The 7,795-nt window shown below is 41.6% G+C and overlaps 1 non-coding gene across 1 annotated transcript; it reads left to right on the top strand.

Annotated features, from left to right (window-relative positions):
- The first annotated feature begins 529 nt into the window (after positions 1–529).
- LOC130378742 (5S ribosomal RNA) lies at positions 530–648 on the top strand. Its single transcript, XR_008894884.1, has one exon. It is a non-coding gene; the product is annotated as a 5S ribosomal RNA (ribosomal RNA).
- The last annotated feature ends 7,147 nt before the right edge of the window (positions 649–7,795 follow it).

Below are 7,795 nucleotides of genomic sequence, written 5' to 3'. Positions count from 1 at the left end.
TTTTCTTTTTCAACTGGAGCTCATTGCCTCCGTGGCCTACCGTGGCGTACCGTGACCTGATGTTTACTGCCAACCGCTTTGGAGGATTTAAGCAACATACAAAAACTGACAACGTCTCTCAAAACTATTTTTGTGAAACATGAGGACAGTATAGTGATACTGCCAGCAGGGAGCACCAGAGAGCTGAAACGACAGTTATATATTTCTTTAACTTTCACCAACACAAACACGCACGCTCACTTCAGATCATGGGAGGACGTCAAAAAATCACCACCCATTCTCTGACACTTTAACCGTTAACCTTAGTTCAAACATTTAACATCACACGCTCACGCAGTGTATTTCAGATAATTAATGAATTCAGATGTCACAATGATCGTTTACATGGATAAGGAGTCCTACTGAATCAATTACTGCCGTTTATATCTAACTAATGATTGTTTTTGTAAAAGTGTAACGTCAAGCCTCAGCAGCTTTCTCACTCCTTATGTGCTACTGTATAAAACCTGGTTTTGCGCCTGCACTAATTGCTTACGGCCATACCACCCTGAACACGCCCGATCTCGTCTGATCTCAGAAGCTAAGCAGGGTCGGGCCTGGTTAGTACTTGGATGGGAGACCGCCTGGGAATACCAGGTGCTGTAAGCTTTTTCTTTTTCAACTCGAGCTCATTGACTCCGTGGCCTACCGTGGCGTGGCGTACCGTGACCTGATGTTTACTGCCAACCGCTTTGGAGGATTTAAGCAACATACAAAAACTGACAACGTCTCTCAAAACTGTTTTTGTGAAACATGAGGACAGTATAGTGATACTGCCAGCAGGGAGCACCAGAGAGCTGAACCGACAGCTGTACATTTCTTAAACTTTCACCAACACAAACACGCACGCTCACTTCAGATCATGGGAGGACGTCAAAAAATCACCACCCATTCTCTGACACTTTAACCGTTAACCTTGGTTCAAACATTTAACATCACACGCACATGCAGTGTATTTCAGATAATTAATGAATTCAGATGTCACAATGATCGTTTACATGGATAAGGAGTCCTACTGAATCAATTACTGCCGTTTATATCTAACTAATGATTGTTTTTGTAAAAGTGTAACGTCGAGCCTCAGCAGCTTTCTCACTCCTTACAAATCAATAGTAGGCCTGATTTGACTAATATGCTTTGCATCCTTTCCTTCTCAAATTACAGTGATGCCACTGGTGGCTATGTATACATTTTGTTCACATAACTCCCTCCCTGCTATTTTGTAGTTCACCAAAACACCCTGAAACAACTTGAGTCTCACATTCTTATGCCACCATACACCAACAGTGCAAGCAGGCCAATGGCAACCAAGCGCGCAGTCCTTCCTCCCTCACTTTAAAAACCACCAGCCGCCACTGATATATATATATATATACATATGTCCTATATATATTTAATTATTTATTATATACAGATCACCAGACCTCCTCGAAGCAACAAAATGGTTAATAATTAATAATTTACTTTGGTAATCAACATTACTCTTTTTATTTTTTTAATCGCTGTCCGTTGGCTAATTACGTCACTCTGGGAGATGCGCACGGACATACATGGTAGTGACACAGCCTATAACCTATTTGGGAAAGCAAAACATCAAGCTCATTGATTTAACGAGCTAGGTTTTTTTTTAAATAATTCATTAAGTTATCATGTGGCAGAGGTCATTCCTCTTCCTGAGTGTTTATTCAATATTTCTGGTCATTGAAATGCTCATTGCTTCCTATTTGTGTCTAGTGTACCCCCCCCCCAACCACCCACCCACCCAATATATTTCTTTAGAACATGGTCTAAATATAATTATGAGCCTTCGATTGATATCCAGACATTTTTTGCGGAGACACATTCCTGTTCCCCACTTGTATTGGAGTGAACGGCGATATCTACTTCTGGGCCACATGAAATGACGGACCCGTCCACAGCCCGCTGAAGCAGGTGCTATACCAGGCGTGGCATCTGAGCACTGTTGGATTCCGGAACATTGTACTGTTTCTTGGGGCTTGGCTTGGGTCCTATAGGGCTCGACCGGAAGTGGCGTGACTTCGCCACTTTGCAGCTTCACAGTTACACGATCGGTAAGTATCTCTACCACGTGTAATGTGCAATGTTAATTTCTTCAAAACACCGAACAAAGTTGTTGCCATAAACCTACCTAACTATTTTTTTGCGTCATTTAGGGTGTATCGTGAAAGTTAGTTTCAGTCTGTTATGGTGTTGCAAACATTGATATATTAACTAGATGCCTCGTCCGCGCTGCTGGCCAATGGAGTCGAACGTCACCACTAAAGGCCATATTACCACAGTAAGCTGCTCACCCATAACATTGTGTTGGTAGTGGTACACATACTTTTTAAATAACCATAACTTGCTCAATTTTCAACCGATTTTCAAACGGTTTGGTTTGTTATAAACGTGATGTAGGCTAGTTATGACTGCATGCTTTTGATAGAATAATGAAAAATAGAATAATGTTCCAAAATAGGTACAATATCATAACCACGTTGATAACGTTTGTAATAAACCAAACCGTTTGTAAATCGGTTGAAAATTGAGTTATGGTTATTTTAAAAGTACATGTACCACTACCAACACAATTTTGTGGTAAGATTGCAGCCTATGGTGACGTTCTAGACCAGTATTAGGGCGAAAAGTGTATTTTCCCCTCCGTTTTCCTTGGCTGCGATTCAGAAATATCTCCGTAAAGATGGACTCATTGCGAAAACGCATCGCTGGTACTCCCTTTTAATCTACAGTTGGTAATTACATTTACCCAGGGGCTGTATTAGAATCTACAAAAATAAGGTGTAGGAAAAGCAAGTCGAATAATGTTATACTAGATACCATGGATTGGTCACAAATATCTGTCTAGAAAAACTGAGTTGAAAGACTGAAAGTGTTGTTTTATGGTTAAATCTCGCTTAACTTAAATTAAGGAATTTGTCATTTTTATACAATGGTATTTCTAATGATGTTTTTCTTGTTTATGTTTACAGCAAAACTTAAACAATGGCAAAGGGCGGTTTAAAAAAGGCATGCGCTGCATGTCAGGTCCCCATTTATAATGTGTTTAAAGTATGCCCAACGTGCAAGGCACCACAGCCACAAAAAATGAGGCTAAAAAAGAAACTGGACAAGTTTTTAAATTAGAAAGATGCATGGGTGGCCAACACCAAACGTAACCAGGGCCCCGTTTCCCGAAAGCGTCGTTAGCCTAAGTGGATCGTGAAGTGCGTCGAAAGGGCATCGTAGAGTTTTCACCGCGTTTCCCGAAAGCATCGTTGGGAACGAACGTCTTGAAAACACTCGTAGCTAACGATTACTCCAGGGGTGCTCGTAGGTACTCGTAGGACGCTAAGAGCATCGTCAGCTATAGCCTCAGTGGCGTCACCATCGGACATTCCGTCTATTGGATGCGTTTTATTAAAACGCATTGCGCCTTTATGTTCTTAGTTTGGTAATTAATAAAGATTATTAATTAATTTATTAATAAAGATGTTAAAATGGCCAAAATAAAACGGGACAGTCCAGAAAATGTGCAGGCAGGGCACTCAAAATGTGTGAGAGAAAGTGGGGGGATTTGTGCAGACTGACATAGGCTACTCATAAAACGTAGCATAAAATAATGTAAAAAATAAAAAAAATTAAAGAAATTATAAATTATAAAAAACAAGCAAAGGAGCAGGCAAAAGGCTGGGATATGGTGGGGATTGGTCACGTTGACGGGAATGTTTAGTGACATGTGGGAGGGTGGAGGGGGTTAAAAAAAAGTCTCAATCACTCTTCGACGCGCATGAAAACCAGCCGCGTAGTTATGAGGGAGGCCGTCCTCACACCGATCTTCCTCGTCGTCATCGTCCTCAGCCTCCTCCGGTTCAAGCAATGCCACCCCAGCCTTAGCTGCAATGTTGTGCAACATAGCCGTCACACATATCACGGCGCATGACTTGGCCGGCGAAAACTGGAGCCCTCCGCCTGACTTGTGAAGGCATCTAAAGCGCAACTTCCACCTCCCGATCGTGCGCTCAACGATGCACCGGGCCAGACGGTGGGCTTCGTTGTATTCCTCATCATGGACGTCTCCCGGGTTATTCACAGGTGTGAAGAGGAATTATTTAAGGGGGGAAAATGCCGTGAAACGCACAGTGCATTCAGGATTAGGACTGATATATGTCGGTTTAAGCATAATCAATTGTGTTTTAATGTCTTTAGCATTCATATAATTGCCTATTTTTTTCGTAGGCTACTCTGCTGTTGTCCTTGATGGGGATATATTTTAACCCTTTTTAACACAATTTTCCTGCGACATTCCTGCGTCTCCCCCTCCTACGGAGCCCATTTCAGCACTGTGTCAGTAGACAGTTACAATCCTACGACGTCGTGAGTGCAGCGAATGCGCGTTCACGTTAAGAGGAGTTTCGGGAAACCCGACTAAGAAATTATCGATGGATCGCAAGATCCATCGGGAGAATGATCGTACGAGCGAAGATCCATCGTTATCGGGAAACGGGGCCCAGGTCACCTCACATCTTTTCGATGACGCTGTCATTCTGGTAAGTAACATTACCATAGTACTAATGTTAGGTTAAGAATGTGGCGCCAACATCAGCTCTTCTATAAGTAAAATTTGCCTCTGAGTTGCTATTGAAACGTACTGCTGTGGAGCTTGTGTCTCCATATATCTCTGGCACAATTTATTATTGTTTTTAAAGTTTTCTCTATTTTTTCAGGTCGAGAAGATGAATGCATTGGGGTGGAGGCCCATCCTCCTTCTTGAATATCCCAAGAAGGAGGGAAAGATAGTCCTCCCAGAGGGGCTTATTTCTTCTGTTGGGGAACAGAAATGTTTGGATAATATAAAAGAAATTTACAGCATAATTGTAGAAGGTAATTTCACATTTACTCTGCATTATAACGTCTCTAAACAACCCCAATTCTGAAAAATGTAGGACACTGTAAAAATGTAATCACATCAAATAACAAAATGTACAAAAAAGGATTATGACAGATGTATGTTTACTTTGCATCACTCCTACCTTTCACATTTTGACCTAATTGTAAGTTCTTTGTGTTGCTTTCAGGAAATAAAGTGCCATCTGATGCCACAAGTATGCCACAGTGTGAAGGAGAGGCCATTTATATTTTACATTTCGAGCCCGAAGACCCAATGAAAATACAAGGTGTGGTTAGCGTAGCTTTATTGTCATCTTTCATATTTTTTGGTGAGAATGTGCTTCAGCAGCATATTATTATTATCATTATTATAGTACATTATTATCATAGTTAATATTCTATGTGTTTACACCTTTTGCAGAGACTCTCCATTCAGCCACCCCTACCACCAGCACCAACGAGGGGTTAGAGCTGTGTTCAGCTGGTGTTGAACCTGAGACAGGTAACCCAAAAAATCTTCAATGAAAGGACCATAATTCGGTGTGCTTAGCTTAATTATTGCTGTTCAAATTTGTTGTGCCATATTTCAATTTTTTTGTAGAATTTCCTTGAGCAGCCACACATACAGTATATATCTGACCTGCTTGCTTATTTTTATATTCTGTGTGTACACCTTTAGTGGAGACTGTCCTGATGACAAGCGCTGCCACTGCCACCGACGAGGGTACGCAGCCCAAAGAGAGCAAAAGAGTCCCAAGGACAAGAGGTGTACCTAATCAACACAAAGCTGATATTCTGCCATCTTTCACATTATCCCTCCTAAGTTAAATATTTCATTTGTTTTGCATGTCTTCTTTCTGAAATGAACATAATCGATGAAGTTAATTTCCATGCGCAATGTCACACATACCCTTCTCTCTTTCTGGAGTTACAAATGACAACAAATACATCTTATCTCTAGACTGTTGAACTTGTGCTATATTTCACTTTTTTAGTAGAATTTCCTTGAGCAGCCACACATACGGTATATATCTGACCTGCTTGCTTATTTTATATTCTGTGTGTACACCTTTAGTGGAGACTGTCCTGATGACAAGCGCTGCCACTGCCACCGACGAGGGTACACAGCCCAAAAACAGAAAAAGTCTGAAGGACATACCGGTACAACAAATACATCTAATCTGTAGACTATTATATGATAAATTACATGATATGCTTGTTATTTGATTTCTGCATGTATGTTAACATTTGGATTAACATACCACTGTTTGCTTGTGTCAAACAGTTTCCAAAAAAGAAAAGGATTGCCCCGGCAACAGCCAGAAGCTGCACCGGTAAGACCAGTAAGAAAGATGACGGTTATTTCCAGACACTTCAATACACATACAATTGCAAAGAATACAATGGTTGATGTACCAATACTGTTTAATCACTTTTTTTAGTTTATAATCGCACTGCGAAATAATGTATCAGTGATCCTACCAGATATGGATCACTGATTGGACCACAAATTGATTCTGGGATAATGTATAGAACGCAGGTCATTGTCGGGAAAATAAGCCCTGACAGGGCGAACAGGACACCGACGCGCAGCGGAGGTGTCTTGCTTCTCCCCGAAGGGGCTTATTTTCGTTAATGACCGGCGATGATCTCTACATATCCCGCTTATTACAATTTATTTGTTACCAGCATTCACAGTGTTGATCAGCAGAGAAATAGTCCGCCAAAGACGTTGACGTCGCTTAGCAACCGAAGACGCTGCAAAAAATCCTTTGTTTTTCTTGACAGTGGTCAATTTTACTCATGATTATACTTATCAAATTATCAAATTATCAAATATAATTCACAGCCGGAAGTTGTGAAGGGCCGATGCAAGTGAACGGAGCGTTACATGGCATTGAGAAGACCCATGTAATAATTGCGATTAATGTGAAATGCACTTATAGTTTATATACAGGGTGCGATTTGCCGGTGGGGATGGTGGGGATTATCCCCCCCTCTGGTTTACACGTCCTACCCTCTGCTGAATTATTTTTATCCTCGGTGGGGATAAAAATTATCCCCCCCACCCAAAGTATTTTCACCATTACATCGTAATAATTAACAACCAAAATACACAGGGTCCGTCTTCATTTTGATTGTGCTGTGATTTTGATCTACCGGGAGAGAGTCAGAGGCGTCGCGCTCGCAGAAAGCAGTTTTATTTTGAAACCAACCGGATTTACTTGCGTTTCTATGGTTTCAAAAGTCAAATTCCTGTCCCCGCCGAAACAAAAGTTTAAATCAAATGGAGGAAAAATGAAAAGAATACAGAGCAGCATATCTTCATATTTTACAGGATCACAACAAAAAATTCAGAGAAAAAATATAACAGAAGATGAAACAAGATCTGACATTGCCGATCGGATGGTGGACAGCATCTCCCTGGCGGAGGAGAGCTCCCAGGCCGATCCGAGTGGACAGGGGTCAGTTGCTAATCCCTCGCCCCCCTTAACTATGGTTGGGGGCTGCATTGAGCCGGGTCGCTTCGCTAAATGGCGAGAGGGTCGAGAGTGGCTTACTGTCACAACCGACAGGTCAGTCCAGTGCACAGCCTGCTCTGAAATTAAAGATCTGGGTCCCTATACACAAGAGAGGCTCCACATCGACCCTGCATTCGTTAATGGTGTAAAAGCAAAGTCAGCGAAAAAACTACATGACAAAATAAACCGACATGGAAAGTGCCACTCCCACCTGAAATGTCTTGATATTTTACAGACAAGACAACAGGCCGCAATTGAGAAGGCAGTTGACAACAGCGCCGAGTTGTGGAGAAAACATAATGCAAAACGTTTACAGGCCACTGAAAACTGCATGCGCACTGCCTACA

The sequence above is a fragment of the Gadus chalcogrammus genome, unplaced genomic scaffold (assembly GCF_026213295.1).
Source record: "Gadus chalcogrammus isolate NIFS_2021 unplaced genomic scaffold, NIFS_Gcha_1.0 GACHA100, whole genome shotgun sequence".
In the NCBI taxonomy this organism is placed as follows: domain Eukaryota; kingdom Metazoa; phylum Chordata; class Actinopteri; order Gadiformes; family Gadidae; genus Gadus; species Gadus chalcogrammus.
The sequence above is the reverse complement of the archived record's forward strand: the minus strand, read 5'-3'. Positions and strand labels throughout refer to the sequence as shown.